Below are 20,102 nucleotides of genomic sequence, written 5' to 3' on the forward strand. Positions count from 1 at the left end.
CTCATTGCTTTCATATTGGCCTCACACACTGTACACTACTTTTATGGGTCCCGAGTCTCTGGTGCTTCCCCCTTCTCTACTGTTCCCATCCATTTTATGTGCCTCATTCCCTGTCATGTGGAGGAAATAAATGGTTAAAAGTCTAAGTGCTCATCAGACACAAGCCAGAGTTCATAAAAGAAAGTGGGCAGGCTTGGGTAATTTAAGATATTGCTGTGAGCTGGTGTTGCAAAAAAAAAAAAACAAAAAACGATGCACTATTGAACCATAAACACAAGCAATTAAGATGAGATGTTCATTACTGTGAAGGGAAGCCCCCAACAGTATAGAGAAGCATGGGCCACGGGAGGGAGTCTCATTTGCATAAGTATCTATGGAATCCTAGGAGGTCCAAGGAGAGCTGCAAGAGGCCATTTTGCCAAAGGATCCTGATGCCTGTTGGGAGGAATCCTGAGAAAGCCCCAGCACAGGGAATCCTGCTCAGGGAATCACAACCCCCAGGCACAGAGCAGAGAGACAAAGGGTGACTGTTTCTTTAAGGCACAGTCTGGAAGGAAGGGCTTCCCTGGTGGCTCAAGCAGTAATAAACAGCCTGCCTGCAATGCAGGAGACTGGGGTTCTATCCCTGGATTGGGAGGATCTTCTGGAGTATGGCAACCCACTCCAATATTCTTGCCTGGAGAATTCCATGGACCGAGGAGCCTGCCGGGCTACAGTCATGGACTCACAGAGTCAGACACAACTGAGCGACAAGCACTTTCACTTTCTTTCAGGAAGGAAAGAAGTCCCTCTGAGATAGAAGGAAGGCATCAGACACATGGTAAACCACAGCTGGCATGACAATGCTGTGGAAGTCTGCCTGGCACAGCACTGCCTCCAGAGCAGCATCAAAGAATTCACTGGAGAAAGCAGGGAAAACAGAGAAAGAAGAGAACTCCTGGGGTCATCTTGAATGGCTGGACCTTCCCCGGTTGGCCAAGAAGCAACTCTGATTTGAAGAGCTGAGCAGGAAAAGCCGGGATCAATAGCTGGCAGAGCGCTGGCTGATGCCCGGCTGCAGAAGCGCCTACAACCACAGAAGCAACTAGAACTGCAGAAGCAAGAATGTGTCTGAGTTGCTACAGAGGAAGGAGGGATGGGGGATGGCTGGCTATTCTGAGAACAGAACTAGCTCACAGGTCTGAATGAACATCTAGCAAGAGTCGATCCCCCGCCCCACCCAGCCCTGAGCCCTCAACCATCCCTGCAGCTGGAGTGGCAGGAGCAAGTTGCTGTCGTTGCTTAGTCATGTCTGACTCTTTGAGACCCCATGGACCACAGCTCGCCAGGCTCCGCTATCCATGGGATTCTCCAGGCAAGAACACTGGAGTAGGTTGCCATGCCTTCCTTTGGGGGATCTTCCCAACCCAGGGATCGAACCCGTATCTCCTGTATTGGCAGGGGGATGCTTTACCACTGAGTCACCAGGGAAGCATGCAGGAACAAGTAATGACACAACAAAAGTCTCTGAACATTGATTGTGCTCATCACTACTTTCTAGAGTGGAAAGGCAGCCCCAATTATGGAGAACTGGACTTGAAAATTCCCAAGAGCATGGCACATGGGAGATGCCCCACAGCTGTTCATGAGAGAAAGAAAAGGCAAACAAGGGATGGATGGATGAACAGATAGAGCGAATGAGTGGATGTGCCGCTGAGACACCATGCAAGGGCAGGACTGGAGTCGCCTTGAGGAGGCACAACGGGAGGAGGGAGCATGCCAGGCAGAGCCCTGAGATACATGGTGAGCCCAGCTCAGGAAGAAGACAGGTGAGGGAAGAGAAATGAGCAGCCAGCCAGCCAGCCAGATGACACTGGGTCAACTCAGCCAGTCCCCTCCTGTCTGGAGAAACACCGCAGGCACACATTACAGCATATCGATCAGCCCTGAGAGCTGTGACTGGCATCTAGGGGCCTAGCACCTTCCAGAAGACTGACATTCAGGCAGACAGGTCCGAATGTCACTAGCCAAAGGCCAGAGCCCCTTGCAGCCTGGCTGGGGCCATTAGGACAGGTGAGGTGACCTGCAGCCCAATGCAATCACCCTGTATAATGGTTTGAAATTCACTGCCTGTAGCCAGTTCATTTAAGCAGGAAACATATCAGCCTGTATTAGGGTAGGTGGGGTTTATCAGGGTGTGGGAACCCAGGGAGAGGAAATCAACATGTAGAGACCACTTATTCTGGGCCAGGCTCTCCGCCAAAGGCGTAACACCAGCCTGCCGAATAGCCATCAAAAAAGTCAATTAGCCCTCTCTTCGGAGAAGGCAATGGCACCCCACTCCAGTACTCTTGCCTGGAAAATCCCATGGACAGAGGAGCGTGGTAGGCTGCAGTCCATGGGGTCATGAAGAGTCGGACACAACTGAACGACTTCGCTTTCACTTTTCACTTTCATGTGTTGGAGAAGGAAATGGCAACCCACTCCAGTGTTCTTGCCTGGAGAATCCCAGGGACAGGGTAACCTGGTGGGCTGCCGTCTCTGGGGTCGCAAAGAGTCGAACACGACTGAAGTGACTTAGCAGCAGCAGCAGCCCTCTCTTACAGATAAAGAACTCAGGCTTAAATAAATAAGTGGTCTTTTAAAATTCACATGGGTGATAAGACATGGAACCAGGATCAAATCTGGATTTCCTGAGCCATGGAAGTCTTTTCTTTCTCCTGGTCTCTACTTTGACACTGACACCAAGAGATGCAGATATGCAAGGTGAGATATTTTCCAAGACAAAGAGGCAGAGGGGGAGGAATTCTTAAAGTGTTTCTCCCAATACTGCTGTGGTTATTGTGCAACTGAAGGAGAAATAATTTCTGAGGCAGATGGTGAATAAGATGGTCTGCAGGGATAGCAAGCAGAGACAGAAGTGTCCTTTCTTCACTGGGATTTGCACTAGCTCAGAATTCCACCATACACAGGATGGAGTCTAGAGGTGGAGCTGAATCATTGTTTCTGGTAGGATTAGGGTCAGGGTCCAGGTGGCTCAGAGCCAAAGAATCCTGAGCCAAAGAATCCACCTGCCAATGCAGAAGACCTGGGTTCTGTCCCTGGGTCAGGAAGATCCCTTGGCGTAGTAAATGGCAACCCACTGCAGTATCCTTGCCTGGAAGATTCCATGGACAAAGGAGTCTAATAGGCTACAGTCCATAGGGTTGTAAGTTGCACAAGACTGAGCCACAGAGCACACACACAAACACACACATGCAGATTCCATAGGATCACCAGGAAGGTAAAGTAAGTGAGGTACAGAGCCTGGAAAACTTTGACACATCCTGCCAAGGGAGGAAAAAAAAGCAAGGGACTCAGTGGTCCAGGATTCATTCAATAAACATTGCTGAGTGCCTTCAACAAACAAACTGAGTGCCATTCAACAAATACTCCTGCTCTCAAAGTGAAGTTGCTCAGTTGTGCCCAACCCTTTGCAACCCCATGGACTGTAGCCTACCAGGCTCCTCCGTCCACAGGCAAGAGTAAAGGAGTAGGCTGCCATTTCTGTCTCCAGGGGATCTTCCCAACCCAGGGATCGAACCCAGGTTTCCTGCATTGCAGACAGACACTTTACTGTCTGGGCCACCAGGGAAGCTGCCCTCAAACTCAGGTCTAAAAAATCCCATGGGAGGAAGTCTTTTCTACATAGCAGTCAGAATCAAGGAGAAGGACAGACAAAGGGGAGGACATTGGCAAGGTCACAAGACAATGCTGTCTCCGGGTAAATGTAGCTTCCAGGTCCAAGTTGCAGGATTGTGTGATTTAATTCATTTATTCAATAAACATCTATTGAGTGGTTCCCTTAGGACAGATTATTATATATCAATGAATAAAATATATAATAAAGTCTCTGATCCCCTTACACTTGTGTTCTTGAGAGATGTGTCTTGTCTAAGGAGCCCCAGTCTCAGCACCTTTTCTCTCCACATGTCTAGCAACACAATTCTGTTGGCTCCCTCCTCAGGGAGATGGACAATGAGGATTTAGGGTGAGGTTTTTATACACAGGCAGCCTTAAATTTGAATCCAGGATTTGTCACATCCTAAATAAGAGATCAGGCTTCCCTCATGGCTCAGATGGTAAAGAATCCGACTGCGATGCGGGATACCTGGGTTCCATCGCTGGGTTGGGAAGATCTCCTGGAGGAGGGCATGGTAACCCACTCCAGTATTCTTGTCTGGAGAATCCCCAGGAGGAGCCTGGCGGGTCCCAGTCCATGAGCTCACAAAGAGTCGGACACGACTGAGCTACTAAGCACAACTAAGAGATCAACTAAATAGAACTCATTGAAAGAGTATCTTCTCACATGTATTATGTGCGACAATAGTCTCTTCCTCGAAGCGGTTTAAGACCAGCTCATTTGAGTGTGACAGCATCTAGCCTGACACACAGACTCAGAAAAATACAACTCTGTCTCTTCCTGAGTGGAGCCCTCTCTCTCCCCTAGCCTGAGTTACTGTATCAGATTGTGAACGATGTATCCCTGATTCCAATTCTAACTCTGGCCCCACAGCAGCTCCTGCAGATTGTGGACATCTGCATCAAGTGGAAACACTAATTATGTCATCCCACCATAGCAGACAGAAAACCTAAGTCATCTACTGTGGAAGAGGCGGGGGGAGGGGGACTTGAGGCAAGGAAACCAAAATAAAACAACTCTCTGGTCACAGTGAATGAGACCCTTCACGTGATCACATACACCAGGAGGAAACACTTTGGAGAGGTTTCCGGGAAGTTCTTATCTCTAGGTCATGCCTACTGAGATGACATTAGGGCTGAGACAAAGGGAAGCACCCAGCATGGCCCAGTTTCTGATCTGGGCTACTGAGTGCAGTAGAGAGCTACCTATAAAGACTCAATAGGGAGAAAGACTCTATGTCTTCATTTATATTACTGATCTTGTGGTACCTAGAGCTGCCTTACACTTACATGCAATCATTTATTTTCCTATCGTTAAGAGATTCCCTGGTGGCTCAAATGGTAAAGAAACCGCCTGCAATGGGGGAGACCCGGGTTCAATCCCTGGGTTGGGAAGATCCCCTGGAGAAAGGAATGGCAACCCACTCCAGTATTCTTGCCTGGAAAATCTCATGGACAGAAGCAGCCTGGCGGGTCACAGTCCATGGGGTCTCAAAGAGTTGGACACGATTGAGCAACTAACACTTTCACTGTTTAAACCATATTTGAATTGAGGTTTCTGTTATTTACAGCCAAAAACATTCCAGATCCTCAGGGTGTTTGCTGGGCCCTCTGGTTGTTTTTAAATTTTAATATGTGGTGGCTTCCCTGGTGGCTCAGTGGTAAAGAATCTGCCTGCAAATGCGGGAGACATGGGTTCGGTCCCTGGTCCGGGAAGATCCCACATGCCACAGGCAACCAAGCCTGTGAGCCATGTATTGAGCTTGTGCTCTAGAGTGAAGAGCCGCAACTACTGGAGCCCGTGTATTCTAAATCCCATGCTCCACAACAAGACAAGCCCGTGCATTGCCACCTAGAGAGTAGCCCCTGCTCTTGGCAACTAGAGAGAAAACTGCACAGCAATGAAGACCCAGCACAACCGAAAATAAATAAAATTTTTAAAAACTTGAAAAATTTAATATGCTACTATTATCTATCATAATCAATGTGACCATTTATTATCAGATACACTACTTTCAATTTTTAAGAATAGTAAATAATATTGTGATTTTACCTTAGGGGAAAAAAGATAAAGAGTCAATAGGGGCAGAGCAGAATTAGGAGCTAAGGTAGATAAGTTACATGGGATGTGTCTGCTTTGCAGGCAGATGGTAAGAGCAACCAGGAGTTAAATGTAAGACAGCACCCTTTCTAGGAGAAGCCCGGGCAGATCAAGATGTGGGAGATGCTGGGATGTAGGTAGAACCTGTTAACATGGAGTAAATGAGATGGCTGGAAAAAGGTAATAGAATGAAGAGGGCACTGGGGGGAGAAGACCAGGGACACTGTTGCTTAAAAGTGGATGAGGAGGTGAAGTTGATGAAGTGAATGCAGCAGAGGCAGGCAGAGCCAGAGGCTGAGAGACTCTGCCACTGAACTGTGAACAAGTGTTAGCAGACCAAGGATGCAGAAACCTGGCCAAGTGCTCTCCCCTGCCAGGATGGATGGGCAACCAAGAGCTCCCTGGGTTCTATCTTTCTCCAAGGAGTGTGGTTTCAGGGCGGCAGTGACCAAGAGAGAACCTCAGGTGGGATGCTCTGAAGATGAAGTGTGTTCATTTGATTTCCTGGGACTTTCTGGATGATTCATCCTTCCCCTTGTCTGGGAGGTGGAAATGCTTTAGAAAGAAATCTTCCCTGGTTATAAATTCTCTGAGTCCCTTCTTAACCAGTCAGGCAAGATTGATGGGCTGAGCTGGTTGACACAGAAGCAATTGGGAATATCATTATTTGCCTTGTATTTATCTGCATTTATGTTAATGGCTTTGTTCTTGGTCAGAGCCGCTACTAAACTAGGGGAAATGTTTACTGCACTCAAAGTTTTTCGGTGATGAATGATGTGGGAGTCACGGAATAGCCTATGCACAGAATATGTAGAAAACAGTCCCCCCCACCTCTGTCCCCGCGGCCCTTTTTTTTTTTTTTTCCAGTCTGCTTCTGATCCCAATAGCACAGGCCTCCTGAAAACTTGGGACTAAACCAACTCAATTTTTCATATTCTGCTTTGTCATCTGATTGATTTAATGTTTCTTGTGGTCAGACTTTGCAGAGGAAAAATACATGCAGACAATTTCTCTCCCTGGCATGCTCTCTTTCTTGTTCTTTTTTTTTTTTAATGGACAATTTCATAAAACCACAGGGCTGGGAAGGACCTTTGTGTGCATTCTTTTCTAACTCCACACTGTATAGAAGCACTTTGGGGAAAAAAAAGAGACAGAAAGAAGTAACTTTATGGAAATTTTTCATGGGTCAGGCTGTGGGCTCAGATGCCTCGTTTGCATTGTCCTATTTAATCTTCCTGAAATTCTACTGCCCCCATGGTGAAGAGGGATACACTGCGGCTTAGATTAAGGAAACAGTTTGGAACTGCTACTATCTAAATTTAACCCATTTTCTGTTTATGTAAATAACATTTTCTTGGACACCAACCATTCTCATTCATCCCTTATGTGTCATCTGTGGCTGCTTTCAAGACACAGTGGAGGAGCTAAGGGGCTGCACCCCAAAGTATCTGGCTCACAAAGCCAAAAATATGTACTCTCTGACCCTTTACAGAAAAAGTTTGCTAACCACCAGTTTAGATGAATTGCCCTGGCCACTGGTAGTCTGCGACAAGGCACGTACTAAATATCGTGTTCTCAGTCCAAACCCTCTTTCTTGCATGTTACTCCCATGTCGATGGACATGAGTTTGAGTAAACTCCAGGAGTTGGTGATGGACAGGGAAGCCTGGCGTGCTGTAGTCCAGGGTCGCCAAGAGTCGGACACGACTGAGTGACTGAACTGAACTCCCATGTCTGTTCACAATATCCACCACATGGAGAACAAAGCCGTTCAGGTAGCCCTTCTGTGTGATCTAATCCCCCAAAGTACTCACCCACCCCCTGACACACCAGTAAGGCTTCCCGCAGCAAATTATAGGCAGGATACAGCAGTCTTCCCTGGTGGCTCAGCTGGTAAAGAATCCACCTGTAATGCAGGAGACCTGGGTTTGATTCCTGGGTTGGGAAGATCCCCTGGAGAAAGGAATGGCTACCCACTCCAGTATTCTGGCCTGGAGAATTCTATAGACTGTATAGTCCATGTGGTCGCAAAGAGTTGGACAGGACTGAGTGACTTTCACTTTCAGTGAGGACACATGTGCGGAAGACATTTGAGAAACAGGAATTTCGATTCTTCTTCACCCTTTACCCGACAGTGGGTTTCCTCTTCTGTTTCGCAGAAAGGAATCCAGAAAGGATATTAGTTTGATATCATTTCATAAAGATTTGAATACTCTTAGTACCTTCCTTTAGTAGAGAAGATTTCCTGGCAGAGGTAGAATTGGATGTGGTTTTTCGCATCACTGTTTATACGATGGAAAGGAAGATGGTTTTGTGGGATAAGGAGACTTACCCAACAGTTCAGTCAGCAAGTGGTAGAGCCAGGATTTGAACTCAGGTCTACAAGCAAAGCCCACTCTCTTTCCCATGGGACATTTCTTGAATGAAGCCAGCAGGTAAAGAAGTAACTTTCAGAACTGGTCCCCAATGGAGTGCCCCAGTTTTCTCAGGGTTCACTTTTCTTAGAGGTGAAGTAAACTTGAATGAACAGATGTCAATCAAAGGTAGATATTCCTGGTCCTGAAGGGAGTCAGGAATGTGAAGATAAGAGACAAAGAAGGTGGGGCATATAGAACACATGAGGAGAGAGGGCTTGAAGGGAACTGAAATGGACAGGGGAAAAAAAAAAAAAACAAACTCTGAGTGCAGACTCTTTGGACCAGGAGAAAGTGGGGACCAGGCAGAGCTAGGAGGGGACCCAAGACAGACCAACTGAGGTCCATCCATGGAGGTCAAGTCTATAAGACATCAGAAGGGTGATACATCTGACCCTGGGCCTTTAATTTGAGATGTGATTTCTACACTGGTAGAGGGTCTGATTAATCAGAGAATTTTAGGACATCAGCAAAGAATGGAGTGATGGGTCATCTGGTCTGAACTTTGATCTCATCCTGACATCTCTCTCCAGTGTCCACCACTGGGCATGCCCAGACCCTTCCTGATCACATCTAGTGATAGACAACCTGGTCCTTCTATGTCAGGCAGCTCAAGCAAACCTGGATGATCTCCTGGTGACTTACACCAATCAAGCCCAGTCCTCCTGCAGGAGACAATCAGGAAAGACATAACTACTCCATCACATAAAAGAGACAAAGACAGTTTGATATATTTTATGAATTTTAGGACCCATACAACGGTCCTCTCCGAGTTAAACATAAGAACCATCATTTGTAAATGCCATCTATGCATGATCAGATCACCAGAAACTTTGTTACATCCTTAAGAGATCCTCATTTCTGCATGCTAAGTCACTCAGTAATGTCTGACTCTTCGTGACCCCACGGACTATAGCCTGCCAGACTCCTCTGTCCATGAGATTCTCCAGGCAAGAATACTGAAGTGGGTTTGCTATTTCCTCCTCCAGGGGATCTTTCCAATCCAGGGATCAAACCCACATCTATTGTGTCTCCTGCACTGGCAGGGGGATTCTTTACCACTTTGCCACCTGGGAAGCCCTTTCAGTCCTACTACTACTTAATAAGAAAGAAAACTGAGGCTCTGAGAACAGAAGCTCCCCAGGGTAACAGCAACGTGGGCTGGAGGAGAACAAGAGACAGATTTCCAACACAGGTCATTCTTTGAATCTCGTGCAATTCCGAACACCAGAATTTTTAATTCCCTCAGCAATATGATAACTTTACTCTGGATGTTAAGAAGTCAAAAAGAATAAGTGGGCATGTTTTTTGTTTGTTTATTTGTTTGTTTTTTCATTATATTGACATGGAGGAGAAACAGTAAGTTGAATTGAGTCACAGCTATACAAGAAAGACAACTGACCGGTTGAAGAGTATCTTCTTATAAAATCCCTTAGCTTGTTTCTGATGTTTAAAATAAAAATCCACGGTGCATGTCTCTGTAAATTCAGGAAAGAAATTCACCAATTTCCCAGGAATAGTTGATAAAATCCTATTTCCTGGTACTTATCAAACAGTGGTAATATATATTTGGTAATTGGATAAACTTCCTCTCCTTGTCATTTTAAAATCGATAACATCTTTAAAATGTATTTCCATGATAATTCCCTCTAAGAAAAGTATCAGAGGAGGCAGTTTCATGGACTATAGCTTTATAGACAATGAGGTTAATCAAGCTGGATACATTTTCAAAAATGGCCATGAGTTCTCAAGCCTCCAAGGTCACAAAATCGAAATCGACAATAAAATTTTTGTTTGAAATGGCACCATAAAGGCTGATGCCAGTTACCGTTTCTGGCTCTTCTTTCCTCAATTCTTACGCCTAACACGATTTCAAATTAGGAACCGGCCTTCTGTGGGCACCTTAATGGAGCTGTAACTCCTCTGAGTCTCTCGTCCGGGACAACTTCCTTCCTTGTGTTACAGATGAAACATCCATGGCCTCATGAACTGCAAGTCTGACTTCCAAAGGCTCAGGGCACCCACTGTCTGACATACACTTATTTTCTGAATATTTTAATGACAAGGGGATTAGACACTTAAAAAATAACAGATTCTGCTTTGCATGAAAATATAATATGTTTCCATCTTAATGATGTAAAAGAATAGCTTGTTATCATGGTGCATCTGAAGAAAAAACAAATTACATATGCAAATGTTTTTTGGCTAATTAATTCAATTCTGAAGATAAAATTGGGACAGTACAGAATTTCAAGCAGATTCCTAATAAGTTCTGGAACCTAGCAATTTTTAACTAAAATACTGGACCATCTATTTTCAGGCAATAAAGCTTCTTGCAGACCCTCAATGCTGGGGCCTGATTTATTCTATGTTTGCAAAGAGCCTTAATAGACTGATACGTTATTTATCCCATCACTTCTGCGATGTAAAAGTTCAGGGTCAAAATTTAGACGGCATAGGTGAAACTCCTAGTTAACTTGCACAAATTAAAATACTTCCCAGGAAAACAGACTTCATCTACCATACCCAGTGTTATAAAGATGAGATTATAAAACCTCTGTCAGTTACACAATTAAGCTGATCTCTGAATGTGAAGGCCCAACTCCATTTAAATGAGTGGAAAGTACATGGATTTGGAGACACAAAGATCTAGATTTGAATAATGAATCTGCCAGCTATTTGCTATGTGAGAGAAGAAAACAGTTAAAAGAACTAATACATACTCAATTTTTTCACCTGTAAAGTGGGCTTAAAAATGTCTACCTTTAAGGGTTTTTTGTTGTTGTTGTTTGTTTTCTTTTTAAGAAAATTTAGAACAAAAAACATATTTGTGTTGGAGGAAAAACAAAAAAGCAAAAACAAGCTTTACAATCCCAGCTGCCTTTTATGAATATTTGTTCCTAATAAAAGAAGAAACATTTTGTTCTGCCATGAGATAAAGAGGCCTTGACAATCTCAAAAATCTTCAGAAAGGCTTTGGGCTAAGCTTATCTCATCCAGAATTCAGGGATCAAGAAAGACTCTAGATTACACAGTAAAGAAACTGTCTTAGAGCTTGGTATACAGTAGATTCGCAGGAATGTATTTGTTTACCATCTAAAGGTGGTGTTGCAGTGCTATAATATCCCAGTTTTCTGGGAGTACCAAGAAGTTCCTTTTGTCTTACAGGAGCATCTAATTCCTTCAGCTCAGCAGCACAGAGAGAGAATTTTTATTATACACCTGATGGTGGCTCCAGACAAGTGGTGGAGGTCTACAAAAAAAAGAGTATACAAAAGGCACATAAAGCGTGTGCATACACAGTCACCACATCCTAACCTCTGGCCAGGAAAGATATGGCTGGTCTATGTTGGATCTACCCAGGACTCCAGAATTCCACATGGTTAAGGAACTAAAGTTGGCCTGAAGGATTAAACACATTTCCCGTTATTTATGTATCCCAGTAAAAAGGGGACTTTCTGGCATCTCTGCCCAGGGCCACCTCTCTAAATGCCGCTGTCCATGAGGACAGAGGAATACTGAGGGTCACTGGCTGGGAGGTTTGCATCAGAAGGACTCCCTCAGATCACGGAAGTAAGGTCTTAGTCTGGAGTCAGTAGAGACAGAGACCACCTGAACTCACGTCCCAGCAAAGCACTGAGAGCAGGCAAAGGGACACCAGAACTGAATGATGGGGCAGCTCAAAGAAGAGCCAGCAGGGCCCAGACAGAGGGCGGAAATAGGGCACAGAGCCTGGGAGTGCCTGGCAGGCGGCAGACCAGGACGCTAGGTTCCTAACATTCCCCACGTCTCAAGGAACTGAGGCCAGGAGGCAGGGTTGAGAGGAAGATACCCAGATCAGGAGTAAGTGGAAGACATGAGGCTAGAAAACAGCTAAGGGCCACAGGCAAGACAGCCAGGACCAGGAGCTCGACCCAGGGCTTGATGAGGACTCACGGGACTCCTGGAATAGCTGCCAACCCAAAATAAGTTTCATCTGCAAGGAAGCCTTAGGTCTTGGGCCAATATCCAGGAAAAGCCCAAGGGCAGACAAAAGCTATTCTTCCAAGTCAAGGTAGTAGAGGCCACCACTACATATGGAATAGATAACTAATACGGACCTACTGTACAGCACAGGGAACTCTGCTCAATACTGTGCAACGACCTCTGTGGGGAAAGAATGAAAAAAAAACAATGGATATATGTATATGTAGAACTGATTCATTCTGCTGTGCAACAGAAACTAATACAACATTGTACATTAACTACACTCTAACAAAAATTAACTTAAAAAAAAATAGCAACATCAATGGATGCAGTGGCGCAGACAGTAAAGAATCTGCCTGCAATGTGGGAAACCCAGGTTTGATTCCTGAGTCAGAAAGATCCCCTGGAGAAGGGAATGGCAACCCACTCCAAGATTCTTGCCTGGAGAATCCCATGAACAGAAGAGTCTAGTGGGCTGCAGTCCATGGGGTCACAAAGAGTCAGACACTTTCACTTCCAAAAATGATCATACTAAGTGAAGTCAGACACAGAAAGACAAGTATCATATGATATCACTCATGTGGAATCTAATTTTTAAAAATTATACAAATGAATTTATTTACAAAATAGAAACAGACTTACAGATATCAAAAACAAACTTAAGGTTATCAAAAGGGAAATGTGTAGGGGGAGGGATAAATCACTTTGCTATACACCTGAAACTAATACAGCATTTTAAATCAACCACAATCCAAGAAAATTTAAAAAAAAAGAGATCACACACATACAAAAAGGTTGATTGTTATAAGGTGTAATTATTGTGGAAGGATTCTGATGAAAAAATCTGCTATATGCCAGGTTTACTATATGCCAGCTATGGTTAAATGCATTAAATGAATTGTCTTCTTTTTATAAGAACCCTAGGAAATGAGTACTATCATTTATCCTCATTTTAATGATAAGGCAACAGAGTGATGTGGGTAAAGTAACTTTGCCCAAGGTTGCCCCATTATAAAGTGGTAAAGCCAGTATTTGAATTCAGGTGGTGATTCCAGAGCCCAAGGTTTAAGCCTTTGTGTCTACTGTATGCAGAGTTAGGGGAGTGATGATCAGGAAAGAGGTTTTCAGTAGAGGTTAGTGAATGATCAGGAAAGAGGTTTTCAGTAGAGGAAGGGAAGGTCCATAAACACTGATCACAGTGTTCTCCTTGATGCTGAGAACTTAGGTACCACAAAGCCAGGGGCATCATATGTTAATAGAGTTGACCATATGTAAGGCAGACTTGTTACCCTCTCTGTCTGACTCCAACTCCCAAAGGGCTGTTGGAAGACAGGGAGAAACAGAAGACCAGAATACTGACCGCCTTCCTGAGCCTTTCTGGGCCACAGCCAAGTCTGGCCCCATCTAATCTTCTAACTGAATTCATCTTCAAATTGCCAAAGCCCCGCCCATGCAGGAATGTGGGGCAGGGGAAGATAAGCACGTCATCTTCACTTTTTAATTTCTTTTTTCATCGTCTTATCACAAGTTCTTTGGTAATTTTCCGATTTCAAAGGAAATATTTGGAAGGATATCTGAGAACTGGATGCGTTCATGTTTTACACCAAATGCTTTCAACATGAGAATCCACCCAATCGTATCTAATAAAAATATCCTCCCTGAGCTGGTACCAGGAGGTTTCATTAAAATAGCAGTCGATAAGCAGAGCTGATTTGGCAGCAAGGAAGGAAAAATCATAGGCGTATCAGGCCTTTGGAATTCAACAGTGCGGCTGAACCTAGGCCCTTTTCAGTGGCCTAAAGACCAGTCTCAGTCTTGCCTCACTCTCAGTCTTGCCTCATCAGACACCGAGGAATGTATTAGACCAAACAGTGCTGAACTGTCAGTTTGAGAGTAATATTAGAGGTCTTTTCTCTCTCCATCATGTGGAAGCCATCATTGCCATGAGAGAAATAGAAGAAGGAAGGAATTATTCCCAGCTGGGAGAAGCAAGGAGTGCTTCCTGGAGGAAGTGGCATCTAAACTGGACTTTGATTATGGGTGAGACCTGGGCATCAAGGATGGGAGAGGGCTTGCTCTGAGGGGTAATGAGCACAAAAGGACATGAGATCAGGGTTGTGGGTGAACAAGGGACATACAGGAAGCAATTAAAGTTCAGGTTTCCCAGAGTTAAAGGGCTGTGGGGGGGCATGAGAACAAACATGGTCAATCCATTGTCACTGGCTTCTGCTATTTGGATATAAGTTTACTCATTAACCCAAAGGGTATGCTGAGGTCCCTTTAAGCTCTGATCATTCATAATTCTAACTCTGTCAGTTTCACATACCAGCAACCTTGGAGATTCTGTAAGGATGAGGGGGTAATGAGAAGCATGAGCTGAAACTGGCTGGCAAAAGTGGAAGTGTTAGTTGCTCAGTCACGTCTAACTCTTTATGACCCCATGGATTAGCCCTCCAGGCTCCTCTGTCCACAGAATTCTCCAGGCAAGAATACTGAAGCGGGTAGCCATTCCCTTCTCCAGGGGATCTTCCCAAACCCAGGGACCGAAACCAGGTATCCTGCACTGCAGGCATTACCTTTACTGTCTGAGCCACCAGGGAAGCCCAAAGCCTCCTCAAATCCCTCCAGAGTAATTCCAGTCTTTTGCATACAGTGTTTCCCCTGCCTGACATCCCCTCTGCTTCTTCTCCCCAATGTGGCTGGAGAGAAAGAGACTCAGCTCCCATATCTCCTCTTCTGTGACTATTCGCTGTCCTCTTCGTGGCCATCCAGCAGCTCTGCGCTCCAGGTTTCCTATTCCGCTTTCCCATGACACTCTGTCCACCCCTTCAGCCCTGGCCACATTGTGCAGAGTCTACATGTGTCAGTAACAACACCATTGGTAACAGAGGATACAGTCTCCAGAGCTCCCAGGACCAGCTGGATTTTCCCTGCAACACTCCATCACTCCCGTCAGAGAGCCCTGGACTGCATGACCAAAAAGACCTTTTTCTCTAGTGAAGAGCGTGGAGCCAGGCTGCCTGGGTTTGCAGCCTGGTTCTGCCATGTATCCAGCTGGGTGACCTTGGTTGGGTACATTACCAGCCTCTCCGTGCCTCCGTTTTTCTCTTCTGGAATATGGGACAATAATCCCACCCATTTCATAAGTACTATTAAAACTACCATAAACCACCTGAGAAAATGGAGGTCCCTGAGGCTAAGAGCTAAGACGGAGGTTCAGTGAGTCAATGATATGGGACACACTTAGTGCTTGGCATAGAGGCGGTGTTCCATACAGGCATGCTTACTGTATTCATTTTAGGTGTGAACTCAGGAGTTTCCTATGTCTTGGCAACTATGTTGGATAAATGAGCAGATTTTCCCAAGGTTCCTCCCAGTTCCAGCATCCTCTAGTCTCAGCTGTCACTCAATGGCCTGAGGGCAGGGCAGGACCCTTGGGCGGGGCAGGGGGTGGGCTCACCTCAGGGCAGCCCCAGCAGCAGCACAGCCTCCAAGTCTGTCTCGGGCACCCAGCACACAGATGTTTCAGGTTAAAGCCTGTGACTGGAAAAACCATCCTTCAAAACAACTTACTTTTAAACTTCTAGTACATGAATTAGATCTTAAAAGAAAAAAAAACAGAGAAGAAGAAAGAAAAGAAAAGGCAAAGTAACTGATCTGTTTTGTGCCAGAGCTGTTTGGTCTCTCCAAACACTTAGTCCAGCCGCTCTCATTGTCTGGGATCAAAGCGTCTTCCCCACAGGCTGGCTTTGTTCTACTCTGAGCAGAACAGGCTGAAAGGAGAGCTCCTCCAGGCTTCCTGCCTCCCTCCCCCTGAACTTTGAGGGAACAAAGAGATTTACAAGGCAAGGATCCCAACTACAAGGTGCTAATGATCAGAATCACACGCGTGCAGGTCTGGACGAGTGTTCCCAAGTCACAAGCCTTCCAGAAGGGGGAAGTGCTGCTGGGAGGAACCAGGAGCAGGTGGGCAGGGACCCAGGGCACCTGGGTCTGCCTCTTGGAAGGCAGAGCACTCCCACTCTAGGAGCATCTCATCCAGGAAGGATGCCTGATCCCCACGGATACTCAGGGGCCTCTCCGGCTCCAGGGATCAGGAGGCGCCACCCGGCAGACCGGGTCCCCTCTTGTGCAGCCCTGGGAAGTTATTGTTTAGTCTCAGTCTGTGCCGGCAGTGGCAAAGGGTTTGCTGAGAAGGACAGAACACGGGCTCCGGAAGGAGTCCTGTTTAGCATGAATCAGAATCACCTCCAGGGCTTGTTGAAATATAGATTGCTAGGCCCCAGGCTCAGAGTTTCAGATTCAGTAGATCTGGGTAGAGCTTGGGAATTTGCATTTTGACAAGGTCCCAGATGCTGCTGGTTTAGGGACCATCCTTGATGGCTGCTGCTCTGTACAACTTATTCTCAGGTTGAGACACAGAAAACCACTCAAGGCCAGTTATGGTCTCTTATCTCAGCCTCTGGATGCTTCTCCCCAAGGATCCCGAGACCCTATGAGCAATGAAGCCGAGTGAGCGCTCACTGCCCACCTGGGTGACTGTTCTCCTGGGTACACACCATGTCTCTGGGTCAGGGTGGAAACCTCGCATCAGGGTTCACTGGATAATGTTGTGAAAAGCAGAAGGCAGCACTACGGCCAGCCAGAGCAGGAGACACTGCTAAGTAGACTCTCTGGCTCCTGCAAACCCACATAGGAGCTGGGTGGCCATGGCCAAGTCACCGAAACTTCACGAGGCTCTGCCTACTTACTGGAGAATGAGGAATGGTAGATGACTCCTCCCCGAGTTGTTAGAGATTCTGGAACCCATATACCACTCACATCAGGCTCTGTGATAACGTGAGTTTAAAAGACAACCTAATCCGAGCGACTGATCTGATCTGATCTGAATCTAAGTGACCTGCACTTCAGTTCAGTTACTCAGTCATGTCTGACTCATTGCAATCCCATAGACAGCAGAACATCAGGCTTCCCTGTCCACTACCAACTCCCGGAGCTTGCTCAAACTCATGCCCATCGAGTCAGCGATGCCATCCAACCTTCTTATCCTCTGTCATCCCCTTCTCCTCCTGCCCTCAATCTCTCCCAGCATCAGGGTCTTTTCTAATGAGTCAGTTCTTCATTATCAGGTGGCCAAAGTATTGGAGTTTCAGCTTCAGCATCAGTTCTTCCAATGCATATTCAGGACGGATTTCCTTTAGGATTGACTGGTTTGATCTCCTTGAAGTCCAAGGGACTCCCAAGAGTCTTCTCCAACACCATAGTTCAAAAAGCCTCTCTCACCTAAACACTTTCTGTCCTTTCTGTGAGCTCAGCTTTTGCCTGCAATCCCTATGGCTGATTGCTGATTCATGTTGATATACGGCAGAAAGCAACACAATATTGTAAAGCAATTATCCCCCAATTAAAAATAAATAAATTTTTAAAAAGAAACCAAAACAAGACCTCTGTGTGGTCGTAAAATAATAAAATCAATGACCAGATACCTCTGATGTCACAGCGCTGAGTTGTCTGTGAGGGGCAAGACTGGGCTTGAGTCCCCATGAGCCAGGCACACACAGAAGACTGTGGTCCCACTGCCCAGAGAATCCAAGGAGAGCCCGAGTCTCAAGGCGGAAACCAGGGAGACCAATAGTGCACCAGCCTCATGAGTGACACAAACAGTAGTGCAAAGGCACGGCCCACTCATAACACTTTTTCAAATGTCAGTAAAATAAATGGTATTTCCAATTGTACTTCCAAGAAAGCACATGGTCGGGTCACGGCGTCTCCAGCCTAGGCAGTTCTTCCTTTGGTAATCCACCCAGTGCTGCTTCAGGTTACACATACCATGACTCAGCTAACACTAAGAGCGACCCCTTCCATGGGGCAAGAACACTGGGGGTATGGGGAGGATGGGTGGGATGTTGGACTTGCTGTCCTAAAGGGAAGAGGCGAACCCAGGGTTCCAGACCATGGCCCGTTTGGGATGGAGATTCCATGTCAGGCGATTCCAGCACAGTTTCAAATGGGCTAAGTCTCCCACCTTTCTTGCCGGGCTTGCCTCCACCCGTTGAACCTGAACTCTAAAATATGTCACGGCAATGCTCCCATGTTAATGATCCAACGTCAAGTCATCTCATTCATATGCAAATGCTCTGACACAGACGCTATCTGAAATGAATTCAGATGGAATATGCCAACATCTTTTTTTTTTAATCCTTCCAGAGAGTTATGATGTTGCTACATAAGTTAATGAGAGGAATGGGAGAGCAAACGCTGCTCCTGAAACCTGTCAGCGGTGTAACTATTTAGATGGGTATTAAAGCCAGGCAGTGTCATATAATTTGAGGGTATGGTTGAAGACATCTTAAGAATATTTTGTTTCTGACAATTGAATCATAATTTTAATAGACATCTCCAAAAAGAGAAGCGGTGGTAGCAGCCACGTAACGTTTATTTAGGAGCTGGTGAAGATCTTTGATTCAAAGTGCTGGCTGAAATGACAGTACCCGGTTCTTAGAATGTCAGTCCTGCCAAAGGGCTTGTATTTTATTATAATAGGAAGTGCAAAAAAAAAAAAAATATATATATATATATATTTCAACTCAATGCCCAGCATTATGCAAAGTGCCACACATTCACTTTCTGTTTAATCCTCACTGCAGCTTTGTGAGAGAGCAACTTTTAGTATCCTCGTTTTATGGATGGGTAAACAGAAGCACAGAGAGGGCAAGTAACTAGCCCAAGGTCACACAGCTAATGAGGGGAGGAATCAAGATTTCAACCTTGTAGTCTGGTTTGAGTTTTACTTACTGGCCTATTCTCCCTGTGGGCAATGCATTCTACTGCTTTAATCTTAAAGGTGGGAAGAAGCTGGTCAGCCCAGGGAAGCACTGACCTGGTCATACTTCTAGTAGACACCACTTTGGAATAAAACCATGTTTCTTTAACCCCCAGCTAAGGTGAGCCTTTCATCAAATCTTACAAAGGGATGGTATGATTTGTGAAAGGAGTAGAATATTTAGAGAAGCTAAAAACTGGATTAGAATCTTGGTTTTAGCATTTGTTAGATCTGCTGCCTCAGGCAAATGTCTAAACTTTCTCAGCCACAGTTTGATCATGTGAACAATTGGGAGATTCCTGCTCTATCTTCCTGGGTTGTCACTGGAGAGACCTGAGGTCCAAAATTAACGTTTGTGTGAAAAGTCGCACTTCTACCATCGCCCTGGAGCCCAATGCAATGGCTGCCCTGAGCTCAGAAAGCAGATGAGGCAGGTGGTGTTTAGAACAAAGGCTCCATGACCACCTTAAAGAGCGATGTTACTGGATTGTAAAGGGAACAACAACACAAGTGCCCATCCCCACTGGAATGGATGTGTCAACCGACAGGCTGTTACAGAGCAAGCAGGATAAACAATTGACAACCATACACGACAGCACTGATGGTTCTTGCAAATGTAAGGTCAAGTGAAAGAAGTCAGATGGAACAGTACATGCACGTGATTCCATTTATATAGAGTACACAGGAGGCCCATGGAGGTCACCCTGCGGGTTGGTCACCAGAAGGGACAACGAGGAAGGGGGCTTCTAACGAGTTGCCAATGATTTGTTTGTTATTCTGGATGCCTATGACACAAGTCTGTTAATTCTGCAAGGCTGTGAGAGGCTATATACTGACAATATATGTACTTTTCTATATATTTCAATAAAATTTTAAAGGATTTCAGGGGCTTAATTCTCCTCTCATGGGACTTCTCTGGTGGTTCAGTGGCTAAGACTCCACACTCCCAATGCAAGGGGCCCAGGGTTCGATCCCTAGTCAGGGAACTAGATTCTGCATGCCACAAATGAGAGTTTACATGATGCATTAAAGACTGAAGATCTTGCATGCCGCAACGAAGACCTGGCACAGTGAAATAAATGAATAAAAATCAATACTAAAAAATTCTCCTCTCCTGAAAACAGTCTTTGACCTCACAG

At 45.5% G+C, this 20,102-nt stretch overlaps 1 protein-coding gene across 41 annotated transcripts in view; it reads right to left on the reverse strand.

The window, feature by feature from the left end:
• The window catches only part of LOC147353366 (uncharacterized), a 478,153-nt gene that overhangs the window by 137,476 nt on the left and 320,575 nt on the right, over positions 1 to 20,102 (reverse strand). The window contains exons 8-9 of one of the 41 annotated variants that reach the window (XR_015145085.1): positions 7,628 to 7,666; positions 6,769 to 7,033 (exon numbers count right to left, since the gene is read on the reverse strand). The exons of the other annotated variants lie outside the window; for them this stretch is intronic. The gene's annotated coding sequence lies outside the window, so the exon portion shown is untranslated. Of the gene's footprint in view, positions 1 to 6,768; positions 7,034 to 7,627; positions 7,667 to 20,102 lie in introns of those variants that run through there. 41 annotated transcript variants of the gene reach the window in all.

The sequence above is a fragment of the Bos grunniens genome, chromosome 18 (assembly GCF_055505025.1).
Source record: "Bos grunniens cultivar Pamir isolate PY7600 chromosome 18, Bosgru_T2T1.0, whole genome shotgun sequence".
Lineage (NCBI taxonomy): Eukaryota > Metazoa > Chordata > Mammalia > Artiodactyla > Bovidae > Bos > Bos grunniens.